The sequence below is a fragment of the Tursiops truncatus genome, chromosome 1 (genome assembly GCF_011762595.2).
Source record: "Tursiops truncatus isolate mTurTru1 chromosome 1, mTurTru1.mat.Y, whole genome shotgun sequence".
In the NCBI taxonomy this organism is placed as follows: Eukaryota; Metazoa; Chordata; class Mammalia; order Artiodactyla; family Delphinidae; genus Tursiops; species Tursiops truncatus.
In genome coordinates, this window is record NC_047034.1 from 10,587,422 (window position 1) to 10,602,558 (window position 15,137).

Here is a 15,137-nt window from a genome sequence, read left to right on the forward strand (position 1 = left end):
CATCGGCAGGCAGACTCTCAACCACTGTCCCACCAGGGAAGCCCTTGAGTTTATTTTTGTATATGGTGTTAGAGAATGTTCTAATTTTTTCCAGCACCATTTATTGAAATGACTGTCTTTTCTCTGTTGTATATTCTTGCCTCCTTTGTTGTAGATTAATTGACAATAAGGATGTGGGTTTATTTCTGGGCTCTCTATCCTGTTCCATTGATCTATGTGTCATTTTTTGTGCCAGTACGATACTGTTATGACTACTGTAGCTTTGTTGTATGGTCTGAAGTCAGGGAGAGTGATTCCTCTAGTCATTTTTGTGTAGAAACCTAACACTGACTTACAAGGTTATTTTTATTATCCAAAGGAAACAAAACTCAATTAAATTGACTACTTACCAAGTATCTATACTTAAAATATTGAACTAAATATTGAGAATTAATGTGAGTGAGGAGTATTGATGGAGTGAATTGGTATTTAATCATGCCTATGCAATGAGAAATATAGCTACTTTCCAGTCAGTTATTTTCACTCAGACTCATAAACTGAACCCCAGGTTCCATCTCTGAAGTGCAAGGAGTTAGCTTCATATCATTTGTCATTGTTCAAATACTTCTCCTCTCACCTCCAAGAGAGGGATGTTATGTAGATTCAATAATTACACATTCTCTAAATACTAGTTACTTTATATGCATGTCCTCATTTTTTTTATAACACCACCAAAAAAGAGAAGATATAGTTTATATTTTATATATGAGAAACTAAGATTCAAAAAATTAAGTAAATTTCCTAAGGACAGATAATTAGGAATATCAAAATTATGTTTCAAATCTAGGCATTCTCACATTAAAACATACACTTTGAATCTCACCCCAAAACCAGGGAAAATAACATTTTAGGTATAACCTTAAGGAAGAAATTAAAAAGTTCTAAGGTTCATAGAAACAGAAGGTAAAGTGTTTCTATAAAATACATCTCTAATTATATTTGATGTCCCTGATTGTACCAGATAAAGTTTTAATATTTAATAGGTTTAAAATTGTTAATTAAAATATATATTTTATTAACATTACAATAAAATTTTATTTACATTATTTAGGGTGTTATTGAGCTCTTACCTTAATTTGTTGAAACCTCCAGCTGTAGTAGCAAACATTACTTTTTCATTAAATGCTGAGCTCACAATAAAGTAATTGAAATTTACAGGTACACTGATGGAGGAAGAAGTGGAAAAAATTGAGATTTAACATATACAGAGACAAGACTCTAGAATTTGCCCTGCATGAGGTCAGAGTTGTTGCTGAGATTCTCACAGTCATCTATAATCTTTGATGGGATATGCTGCTGTAGAAAGATAACTATACAATAATTCCAGTCAGTGAAAAAGAAAGAACACAAAAACCTTTGATTTCCCTGCCTAGAAAATAAATGGGAAAAAATAATAAGAAACAAAGAAGGAAGGAAGGGAGGGAGGGAGAGAGGAAGGGAGGAAGGAAGGAAGGAAAGAAAGAAAGAAGGAAGAAATAGGGTGCAATGCAGAAGCAGAGCCCAGGAAAGAAAGAAGGAAAAGGGAAAGGGAAAGAAAGAGAAGGGGGAAAAAAGAAAAAGTAAAAGAACAAGCAAAAAGAAGAGCAGTTCCCCACATGAATTCATAGCTATCATTTTGGAGCTAACTCCAAGCTGAAATTGTGGTTCCAATTTAAATTCAAACTAACATTTTAGAAAAAGAATAATTAAGAAAAAACAAATAATTAGCAGAGTTTAATGATTAAAAGAACAATAGCAATGCCTAATGCAGATGTACCTGTAATCTCAGGAGGGGAGGGGCTAAAAACAGGAAATGATGACTAAAAATTTTTCAGCGTCAATGAAAACTATAAAGAGAGCCAAGAAGTTAAATGTGCCCCAAGCAGAATAAACACACACACATAAAGCAGAGACATTATAAATTCCCCCAAATCAGTTATAATTTGGCTTTTAAGAAGAAATCTTAAAAGCAGCCGTATAAAAAGTTATTTAAAGTCATGTAAAGAAAATTAAATATTAATATCATGCCAGATTTTTCATCAGAACTTGTCCAAGCTAGAATACAATGGAATGGCATTTTTAAAACACTGAAAGGAAAAATAAGCTGCTAACCTGCATGAAGTGAAACAGAGATATTTTGAGAAAAACAAAAGCTGAGCAAATTTTTTGCCAGAGTACATACATTATAAGAAATGTTAAAATATATATATTTTTAGTTGGGGAAAATACTATCAGATGGGATCTTGTAATAATAGTATTTCAAGATGGACAGTAATAAGTTCTTTAACATATCTTTATACATATTATAAATTGAAGAGCAGCCACTTAAAAAAAGATAATAAACCAAAAATAGAGTTAATATAGAATCATTAAAAATACCCAATTCCAAGAGAATATGAAAAAAAGGTAATAAGTCAATAATGAAGATAAAATTAAATTATTTCAAATAACTCAAAAAACATCAAAAAAAAGAGGAAAGAACAGATGGGACAAATAGAAAACAAATAGCAGAACAAAAGATTTAAACTCAATTGTATAGGTAATTATATTAAATGTAAATGATGTGAACCCTCCAATTAAAAAGTAAAGATTGATACGAGAGAAAGAAATGACATCCAATTCTCTATGCTGTCTACAAGAAACTGACTTTAAAATAAAGACCCAATAGGTGATAAGTTAATAAATGAAAGATAATATACAATGCAAACATCAAAAGAAAGCTGGGGTAGCTAGATGAATATAAAGTAGAACTCAGAACAAGAAATATTACCATGAATAAAGAAAGATATATTATAATGTTAGAGTGATGAATTTTCTGAGATGATTTCACAATCCTAAATTTGGGTATACCCAATAAATGAGATTCATTTACAGGAACAAGGTTTACAGACTCCTCTTTAACAAGTCAGAAAAGAAAAACAAACCCAAAATAAGTAGAATGAAAGACATAATATAGATATCAGAAATAAATGGAATATAAATTGGACAAAGAATAGAAAAAAATCCATGAAACAAAAAAACCACATTTTTCCAAAAAGATAAATAAATATGATCAACTTCTGTGTAAATTATTCAACAAAAATATAGATAACAAAAATTATTAGTATTGGAAAGAAAGAGGGGTAACTCTATACATCTTAAACACATAAAAAGAATGACGTAGTATGAACAATTTTATACAAATGCATTTGTCAACTTAGATGAAGTAGACATATTTCTTGTACCATAACTGACCAACTGACTCAAAAAGAAATAAATGCAAAATCTGAACTAGTCATGTGTAGTGCAAAGTTTAATTAATAATAAAAAAGAAAAACTTTCCCATTAAAAAGGCTTCAGGAACATATGATTTCACTGGCAAATTCTATCAAACATTTCTCAAGGTTTTACATGCACTATCAGGAAATAAAAGAAGATGGAACACATTCCAACTCATTCTATGAGTCAAGCATAATCTTATTATTTATTTTTAGTATAAAACACATTACTAAAATATACTCCCTACCTTCATGGAGCTATATCTTAATAGACAGATTGAAAAATATGTCTAATTGTAGAACTGTTTTCCTGAGTTCTCTCTGAATAGTAAACCTTAGCAAATTAGTCTATACCTCAATGAGATAAGACTAAATTCTATCTGAGAATTTCCTTATTAGGTCCCTGTAGTAGTCAGAATAATGGCTCTTCTAAGATGTTCATGTTCTAAATTCTTGAAACTTGTATGTATATAGCCTTACATTGAAAAATGTGATTAATGATTTTTGATGTGGGGAGAGTATACACTGGATTTTCCAGGTGGTCCCCATGTAATCACAAGTGTACTTACAAGCAAAAGAGGGAGACAATAGGGTCAGAATCATAGAATAGATATGACGATGGAAGAAGAAATCAGATTGAGCAAAGGAACGTGGGCAGCCTCTGGAAGCTGGAAAAGGCTAGGGAAACTATTCTCCCTTAAACCCTCCAGAGTACATATAACCACACTAACAACTTGTTTTTAGCGCAGTGAGACACTTTAACACTATAACTATAAAATAATAAATTTGAATTGTTTTAAACCACTAAGTTTGTATACATTTGTTACAGCAGTAATAGTAAACTAACACAGTTCCAATCAGAACCAAGCATTCCTTGGTTTATAAAATAATATGTTAAGGCTTCCAAAGGAAACATCAGAGTCCTCAGTAAAAAACAAAAACAAAATAAAAAACCCAGAAAACTATGTCTGGGCATTGCTCTTCACTAAGCAACAACGAACACTACCTATTGCCCAATGTCTGACTTCCTTGTGTTGATAGCCACTGTATTTGTTTTGAAATTTTCTCCAAAAAAAGCCTAAATATAGAGTCTTGCAAAGAGATAAAAACACATTTAATTTGCCTGATATATACTAAATATAGTCTTATAGAGTTACAAGAATAACTATAAATAAAATGATTCATAATTTTTAGGAAAAACATAATTTCTATATCATTTTAGTTAAATGCATACTACCCTAAGATTCGGTTATTGAAACATACTTTATTATCACTTGTAAACACCCACTGAAGGGAATGGAACCAAATAATTTGTGATAATTAAGAATCCCAAAATGACTATTGCAGTGTAACTCTATCATATCACCTGTGGAATTAGTTCTTGTGAATCTTTCTTCTTCTATCACCATTGAAGTAAAATTGGACAGAAGGGCTACACAGATACTAGGTGGGTGACATTAAATTTCCCTCAATTCTAATGTAACATAATGGGATTTAAGCAATAAATGATGATAGAGTGATAGATGACAGATAGGATAAATGATAGATACATCCATCTATCTATCTACCTACCTACCTGCCTGCCTGCCTATGATAGGTAGAGTGGTGAGTGGGAAAGTAAGTCTTATTTGTAAAACATTTTTAGCTACCTACATTACACATTCTGGTATAATGACAGTTTCACAGAGGAGCAATTCTCAGACTTTATTTACCATAACTCTTTGAACTGGATTTTCAAATATGTTTGCAACACAAATATATAATGTTAGGTACAGCAGTATTCATTCAGTAGATTTTAACTGGATACTAATTATGTGTTTGTCAAGCCTTCTGGTAGGTTTTGAAAATACATTAATGATGGTACCTTCCATCAGAAATCTTACCTTCTAACTTGTGTGTGTGGAACTGAATTGGAAATTCCATACCCAGGAAATAGTGGTCAATTATAGGGGCACCACCCAATAAAGGTTCTGCTTAAGTTTCAAAATAACAACTATAAAGTGTTATGAGAGTGACAGAACACCTAAAAGGAGCCTACATTACTAGGACATGAAAAAATAGTCTCAAATTTGTGACCTTCTAGGAAAACTTAAAATTCATAAAAAGCCCTATGGGTATTGTCTGTGAATCAAATAACCAGTGGAATCTCATTATTCTAAAGCATCTCTGTTAAGTAGGTTTATTTGTTCTTCTCCTGAGTGTATTTTCTGTTAGATCCCTATTGCAAAAATCTCATACTGATTATTTGCCTTCAGAGTAAAATATTGAACTGGAAATATTCTCACAATCCACTCTTGTTCTAAATTGCTGTTGACATTTATGTACTTGGCATGGCATGCATAATTGGCCTAATCTCTTTCTAGACCCCCTAAATGTCCTGCTGAATGTTAAATTTAAACTGAATTTAAAGTACATTGACTTCAAATGCTGCTGTACTTCCTAACAAGTTTACCTTGACACCATTAGTGCCTGCCATAATATTTTTGATAAGCTATTTTATCAAATATATTCAACAGTTTTATTTTTGTGATACCACAGAACTATATTGAAAATGTTTATCTCCTTCTAAGTAGAAATAATAATACATACATTGATATGTGTGTTATAATTTTTATTCCTTATATTAGTACTCTAATAGCATTTATATTCTCATTCTAGGATAATTTTTGATTGGATTGATAATGAAAGAAATCCAAATTAAATTTTTATTTTCCAACTTTGTACATTTAATTGCTATTTACCAATGAGCAGCTTTACTGGTTTTAAGAGTTACCTTTTGTTTTCAAATACTTTTAATGTGGCCAATTATTGGTCTTATGTTTTTATTATGCCCACCATTTCTAATAACTTTCATAAAATACAAATAATACAATTTTAAATTTTAGAAGGAAAGAAAATTTATGGTCTCATTTATAAACTAAAATTCTTTTAATAAGAAGAGTTATTCAAAGAAATTAAAAAACATAACTTATCTTGCCACAACTAGGAATATTTATTTATAGTAGAGGAGGAATGTAGAGGAGAAGAATAGAGTAGAGAAGGTAAGTGTGATACCTAAAACAAAGAAAGAATTCGGGAAGTGCTTTGCAGAAGAAAGTGATTGGGAAGCTTTAAAGCTTTGTTTGGTATAAATTTCAGAGTGATTCCCCTGCTTACTAGATCTGCTACTCAGCCTGCCACCTGTTTTTGTATGGTCCACATATCACAATGTTTTTTTGTTTGTTTACATTTTTAATGATTAGAATACATTGAAAGAATAACATTTTATGACATGTAAAATTTTTGATTCATATGTCAATATCCATAAATTAAGTTTTATTGGAACACAGCCATTCTTCTTTCAGTATCACCTATGGCTATGCTTGAGCCCCAATGGCAAAGCTGTGTAGTTGTGATGGAGAATCTATGGCCTGCAAAGTCTAATTGTTTATTTCTCCATTTATATGAAAAGCGTGTTGAGTCATATTTTGGAGTACAAAGAGGACTGTTTCCTCTTGCGCCTTCCCTTTGGTTTGAAAAAAATAAACAGAATCCAACTTGACCAAGCTAAAGTGAGAATTTATTTTAAGGTTACAGGAATGGTTCATAAAATAAAAAATAAAAAGTAAAAGAATGGTTCAGAAAGTCACTGGGGTCTTAGTTTAAATGGCCATCTTAATGCTTTATCTTTCTAACTCCCTGTTCATCTCTTCCATTTCTTCTTCTCAATTTAGAAAAGATTCTTCTGTTTCTTCAGTCAACATAGATGTTTCTTACATGTATAGACACTTACACATATTCCACATCTCACATATCTATGCTCCTTATATCAGGTTCCTAAAACCTTGTGTATTACTGGTCAAGCAATCCAAATGTAGATTGATTCTTTGTCCCAATTCTAAATCCTGAGAACAATACTGATTGGACCAAATTTAGTCAGGTTTCTTCCTATAAGCCATGCTTAATGAAGGTAGTCATGTTGTAGAAACATTGCTGGCCTTAACTTTCCCCCATGGCACGTCGCTATCCATATAGACGGGGGCATTCCAATATATTAATGAAATAATATATGAAACTACATATATGTTAAATTAATAGAGGGGATAAAGATATCAAATTATTTTGAGATGCCTTAAGCCCTTTTTCTTTTCCTCAGTCTGAAATCAAGCAAAGTTATGAATAACCAAAGTACATTTGATCAAAGCAGAAGCACACATTGAAAAAATAAATAAATAAAAAACTACAGGGCTTCCCTGGTGGTGCAGTGGTTGAGAGTCCACCTGCCAACGCAGGGGGCACCTGTTCATGCCCTGGTCTGGGAAGATCCCACATGCCGTGGAGCGGCTAGGCCCGTGAGCCATGGCCGCTGAGCCTGCGAGTCCGGAGCCTGTACTCCGCAAAGGGAGAGGCCACAACAGTGAGAGGCCTTCGTACCGCAAAACAAACAAATAAACAAACAAACAAAAACTACAAAATTGCACTCATGGCAGGAATAGTAATAGTGTATAATGCTTATTAGTGTATAATTAGCTTATTAGTGTATAATGCTATTACCAAATATTTCTCTTGCATTATCTTATCTAATCCTCTAATCTTATAGGGTAATAATATTGTGACCACCGTTTTACACAGAAAGATTCTCAGGCTTGGTTAAGATACATAACTTGACCGAGGTCACACAACCTTAAATGGTAATGTATCAAATCCAATAGCCTGCTTTTATCTCTACTAATCTGCTTCATGGGATGAAAACTTGAAGGAATTAAAATTCATCAAATACATATTTGAAGTTAATTACTTCTGATAAACCTTGTTTTCTAAAATATTTATGTGATAATTATTATAATATGCATTTTCTCAAAATAGAGAATTTCTAGTAAAATTGATTAGAGGCCAGACTTTAAATTCCACATGCAATAGTGTAAATTATTATTGGATCTGTGAATAGAAGACTAATGATTTTAGTTTGACATTTTGTTTCCTCAGTCTGATTTAATTCAGAATGAATGGGCAACATTGCAAATTTCTGAATAATATTAAAATTGATATCCAATATTGATAACAGTAGCCAAACTTCTTCCTAAAATTATTCTTTTTTTGAAAGTCTGAAAACATAGCATTACATATTAATAAAAAGTATAAAATTTTAAATTAGGTATCTAGTTTGCAAATTATGTATCTTTAACCTTGATTTTGTTATGATTCCAAATAGGTTTTTTTTTTTTTCCACTTTTAGAATCAAACTCAGCTCTTCCTCATATTTACACTAGAATGATTTCTTTCAATTCTAGAATTACATGCAGTTCTCTCAATTTCATTCCCATGGGTTTAACACTTCCCTTAGCAAACTTCATTCCAGGGACAGTTTGGGCTTTGGCTTATTTTGAAAGAAAGAGATATGAGTTTTGTGAAGGAATCAGCTACCTTTCCAGATAGCATAATTAACTATTAAGAAGATGTATATCACAAGATGTTTACAACTTAACCATAATGATGCTTACTCTTAATAAATTGTGTATACATACATATACACACATAAGAAAATGTATATATTAACTTTTTATGTAGTGAGATTCAATATAGTAATTTTAAATATCTGAAGAGTTTCTTATGAAGCAAGCAAGAAGAGAAATAGTTCCCTAGGCTGTCTTACATTTTCTAATTCAGACATAAATTTACTTTCTTGGAACATTATATAAATAAAAACTTTATTTGTAATACTTCATGTTGTTCATGCAAGTGCTTTTTAACTGTGGGTATTATTTGTAAAATTATCTCTGTTTCACTTACTATATTAAACAGAAGTAGTTCTCAGAAAATACAAACTTGATGAAGAAATTGGAAGCTGTGTATATTGTTTAAATATATCTTGTCAGATGCAGAATGCCCTTTCTGATTTAGCCTAATGGGCAAAGGCTATAAATATAGCACAATATATAAAGCAATGACAAATATTTTTGCCTTGTACAACTCATACAGTTCATGGTGAGAACATAGTTTTACATTAGGACACAGAGCATACACAGAGTATTTACACAGAGTATAGATATGTGTGCATGTATAAACTAAGAAAAAGCTGTTTTAAAAGGGATACTGCTACATGTGAATACTGTAATTTAAATTTTATTCTATTACATACAGTTCTTTTCTATCATTTTTTATTTTTCATTTTCTAATGCTGGTTGAGGTCCACTGAATAGATTCCCATGACCCAGTTTGAAAAACACTAATCTAGAACCATTGATCTAGAGGCCTAGATATTGAAACATCACTGCCACCACTGCCTCTAGTGTCAATTATTATTATTTTTTAAATTTATCTTCTAATTTGTGTAGTTCATATTTTAAGAAGAGAATAGGTACAAATAGCTTACTATCTGTAGCAAAGGCTGTCATTCATACAATAGTCCTGACGATTGTGACTGTGGCATTTGAAAGGCAATTTATTTAACCATTAGAGACTTGACCCAGCCTCCTGGAAATATTGAAAGCTCTATGCTTACTCCAAGAGAAGGGCCAGTGACATTTTTCAGCTGTAGGATTTTGAGCCTAGCTCATCTATAAAGCAGATAAAACTCAGAGAAAATCTGCTATTCCCATTCAACTTTGAAGAATACAAATTTTAATAAGAAGTGAAATTTCAAGCCAAAAATGATGGGTAGTGTAGTGAGAAGGATATTGCTAATTTATTAGACCTGTCACTTATATTTCCCCTCCCACCGTGACACCATTTTAACTGTCAGTGAAGCACGAGGATGAAAGACTTTTGAATCCGTGAAAGAAAAATAAGTTCTTTGACATAGAGTACAGGTACCTGAATTTAATATTTTCTCAGCTTTCACTTTCAATGCTCATTCATAATATACCATCATTTATTAATTAAACTAACACTTTGGGGAAAATAATTTTAATTACTAAACCATTTCTGATTCAGCCATTGAATAACACATAAATGCAAAAATGGTCTAACAAATGAAACAGATAAATTTTGTAAGTTAAACACAGTTAAAATCATTGAAATATGCATATTAAATTGAAAGTAAAATTTTGATATCAATGCTCAGTTAAGATATATAAGTTTGCAAAATCTGGACATATTAAATTTTCATAAAATTGTATGTTTAAAAATAAGTTCTAGTTTGATATATATAGTCTGCCTTATTTTTTAATATATACTTCTCTGAATCTTATTTTTTTCAAAACAGAGTGACAATACATCTCAAAGCCATTACTCATCCAATGGCTGTTTAAAATAGTACACAATAACCACAATTTATTCAATCATTCACCTATGGATGGACATTCATTTTGTATCCACCGTTTTGCCACTGTATGTATTGGTTCAATGATTATCTTTACACAGTTACATTTAAGTAGTTGCTTTGACTTTGTGGAATAGATTTTGAGGAATGAAATTGTTAGATAGAATAAAAAATGTAGGTGTGTTCAGTTAAATATTACCAGACTGCTTTCTAAAGAGGCCTTGACAATTCATATGTCTATCAACAGTTTATGAGAATCTCCTTTTCTCCACAATATTTCTAGCAATGCATATTATTTCTTTTTATATTCTTGTTAATTTTATTAGTTTATATTTATTTACCATTGATACTTTAATTTGCCTTCCTCTGGATTTTGAGACTGTTGATTTCTTTTTCATGTTAAAACCAGGTTTCCACAGGACATTTTTTTTCTCTACACAGTCTAATATTCTTTGGCTACGTTTTTCCTATAATCTATTTTATTAAAGTTTCAAAAAGTTTAGATTCTTTTTTCATTAATCCTATGATTTTCATAAATGAGACAAGTATGTCCCTATCCCAGACTTCTTTCAGTTACATTACACATATACTTGTTTGAAAAGTTTTAAATTTTTACATATTAACTATATGCTTTTTTTCCCTTTAGCTTTTGGGAATAATGTCATCATGAAAATAATCAACTCCAAACCTGTATATTCTTATTTTTATTCTAAAAATATTTTTAACTACTTGCATATGGTATGAAGTAGGAATCCAGTTTTTTATTCCTGAAGATTGCTATTAGCTTTTGCATGCATCATTTATATAGATGATTGCACTTAATTTAAGTAACTATTTTACTATATACAAAATTTTTATGTATAACATCATTAATTTTTGTGTTCTTTTATTCTGTTTTACTGGTAAATGTGCATATTTCAATGACAAATAAAATGATTTCATAGAATATTTTATTATGTAAAGGAAAATACTTTCTAGTCTCATTGATTCTCATTTTTGGTTTAAAGTCATCTTTTTTCTAAATTAAGAAAATTAGCTTCTAATTATAATTAATTAAACTTAAAAATTAATTTTGGAAAAATAGTTATTTTATGGTAATAAGTTTTCCTTTTGAAAAATAAACAAAACATAGTATATCTTCCTATATGTAAATATGTTGTCTGAAAAATTTATCACTATTATATGATCTCTGCAAATTCCTTGTTAAATTTATTCTTGGATAGGCGGTACGTCCATTATCAATGTCAATGTGCTATATTTCTTCACTTCTATTTTCAGATGCTTGTTATAGCATGCAGAAAAAGTATTTTTGTCTGTTTTTCTAACTATCATATTTCCTTTTAACTTCTAGAAATTTTTTCCTTAATAAAGTCTCTGGTTTAATACATATAAATTCATTTCATAAAAATGCTTTTTTCCTCCAATATAATACAGATTATTTTATTTTCTTTACTTTTTAATTTGTTAGAACTTCCCAACAATATTGATTAATGGCATCTTATTTTGTTCTTTCTTTCTAATACTTATAGTACCTAAGTATATGTCAGTGTTATAAGAGTGATTTAACATAGATGAAAGAAGATGCATAGTGCAGGTCTGTAATATTGTATTGCTGTATAATTATGATATATTTGTTTGGATTTTAATGAGAAAAGCATCTTGGCTTAGGATGCTTGAATAATACTTCTTTGAAGGATGTTTTGTTTTCCAAACTTGCATTTATGTAGAAAGAATATCTTTATAAATTTCTGCCTGTTTGATCTATCAATTACTGACAAAGAAACATTGATGTCTCTTAACTGTTAGTAGTGGATATGTCTCTTTCAAGTCTGGTAGTTTTTGCCTTGTGTATTTTTATGTTCTATTGTTATATGTATATACTTTTACAATTGTTACCTCTTATTGGATAATTGAACCTTTTATCATTATGAATATCCCTCTTGATTTTTGAAATGAATATGCCCATTCTAGCATTATTTTCATTAGTGTTAGCATGGTATATCTTTCTCCATCTCTTTTACTTTAACCTAATTGAACCTTTTAAAAAAATCCACAATGTCAACCTATCTTTTAATGGATAGACTATTCACATTTAAAGTGATAGTTGATATAGTTGGATTAATAGTTGCAATGTTTGGATTAATAATTGCAATGTTTTACTATTAGTTGTTTTTTTCTTTGTTATTTTCTATTATTTTTTTTTTTTACTTCTGTGGCTTTTAATTATTTTATATAATTCTTGTTTTTCTCTTCTCTTAGCTTACAAATCATACTCCTTTTTAAAAAAATTTTACTGTTTGACCTAGAGTTTATAATAAATATGTTTTGTTATTTAAGTCCACCTTTAAATAATACTATAGTACATCACATGTAATGCAAATATCTTATGACAAAGTGTTCCCAAATCATTCCTTCCTGTCCCTTATAAACTTGCTATCATTAATTTCATGTATCCATTTGCTGGAATCACCAGTATATTGTTGCTATTATTGTTTTTGTTTTGGTTTTTGGTTTTTTTTTGCAGTACGCGGGCCTCTCACTGTTGTGGCCTCTCGCATTGCGGAGCACAGGCTCTGGACGCGCAGGCTCAGCAGCCATGGCTCACGGGCCCAGCCGCTCCGTGGCATGTGGGATCTTCCTGGACCGGGGCATGAACCCGTGTCCCCTGCATCAGCAGGTGGACTCTCAACCACTGCGCCACCAGGGAAGCCCACTATTATTGTTTTAACAAACAGTAATCATTAAATGAATTAAGAACAAGAAAAGTATTTCTTGTTCCTTCATTTTTTCCTTTTCTTAAACTCTGTCTTTCTGTGTGTAGTTTCTACTTTATGATTCATCTTATTTTCTTTTGGCTAAAGAACTTTTAAAACATTTCTTGTGTGGCAAGTCTGCTGCTGGTGATTTCACTCACTTTTTGTTTGTCTAAGAAAGTCTTTATTCCCACTTCACTTTTGAAGAATAATGTTGCTGAAGAGAGAATTCTAGGTCGGTTTTATATTTTTTCAAACTATTAAAGATTTTATTCCATTCTCTTCATATCTGCATAATCTCTTACAAGACTTCAACTGTAATTCTTGTTCTCCTTTAGTAAGCTATTCCCCTCATCCCCATGTGGTTCATTCCAGAATTTTCTCTTTGCCTTTGGTTTTCTGCAGTTTGAATATGGTATATTCCAATGGGTTAGATTGCATCCCCCAACACACACACAATTCACATGTTGAAGTCCTAACCCCTGGTATGACCTTATTTGGAGACCTTATTTGGAGAAAGAATTTTTATACAGCTAATCGAGTTCAACTGAGGTCATTAGGGTGGACCCAAATTCAATAAGAAGGATATCCTAATAAGAAGGGGAGATTTGATCACAGACATAAAGGGAAGATGATGTGAAGACACAAGGAGAAGACAGCCTTCTGTAGGTCTGTCTCAACCACCTCCTCACCTCAGGCATCTCAGAAGGAATCAACCCTTCTGACACCTTGAGCCTCCAGAACTGTGAGAAAATAAATCTCTGTTATTTAAGCCATACAGGTTTAGTACTTTGTTGTGGTGGCCTTATCAAACTAATACATATGCTTAGCTTAAGTGTTTGGGATTTGCTTGTTTAATTTGCTTATTTGTTTGTTTTTGCTATTTATTATGCTTGTTTGCTTGTTGTTCTCTGAGCTTCCTGTGTCTGTTGTTATTTTGGAAAGTTTTTAGCTATTTTTACTTCAAATATTAGTTCTGATTTGTCCCCTTTTTTCTTTCTGCCATTCCAATTAAATGTACCTTAATTACACATTTTAGAATTGGCCCATAATTCTTGGATGTTCTGTTTTTGTTATTGTTTGCAGAACACGTTTTATTTTGAAAAGTGTCTACAAGCACACTGATCTTTCCACATTTGTGCTGAGTCTACTAGTGGGCCTTCAAGTGTATTTTTATTTCTTAGTTTTTTAATTTCAAGTATCTCCTTTTGATTTCTTCTTAAGGTTTCCATCTCTCTGCTTACATTACCCATCTATTCTTGTATGCTGTCAACATTTTCCACTAGAGCTCTTATATTAATCATAGTTATTTTAAATTTCCTATATGATATTTCCAAAATGTGTCTATACACTCTTTTTTCTTGCCTTTTGGCATGCCTTGTAAGTTGTTATTGAAATTGCACATATATCTATTAACAGGAATTGAAATAAATAGGCCTTTTGTGTGAAGATTTATACTATTTGCTTATGAGTTGGTCTGTGTTTAATGTTTCTTCAACCATATGTATCAGAGGCTTCAAATTCTTCTACTATCATTTTTTTTGTTTCCCCTCTTGATTTTGAGTTTTCCTAAGTTTTCCTCCTCAGGGAGGGTAGTATATGGCAGGTCTTTCAGCATTGATCCACTGTTATTATATTGGAGCCCTGTTCATGTGATGGTTAGAGGTGGAGGAATAAGAACATTCTGTAATCTTCAGATTAAAACTCCATCTTTTAGGGGCCCCGTGCCTTGGTACTGTGATCTTTGAGTGTTTCTCCCATGGTATGGATTTTTTTTCTTGCCAACCCTTTCACCCTCTCATAGCTGCCACATTTTGATGTACTTCCTTGAAGCCCTAGTCCTTGTTGATTATTCTCCCCTTCTTAGAT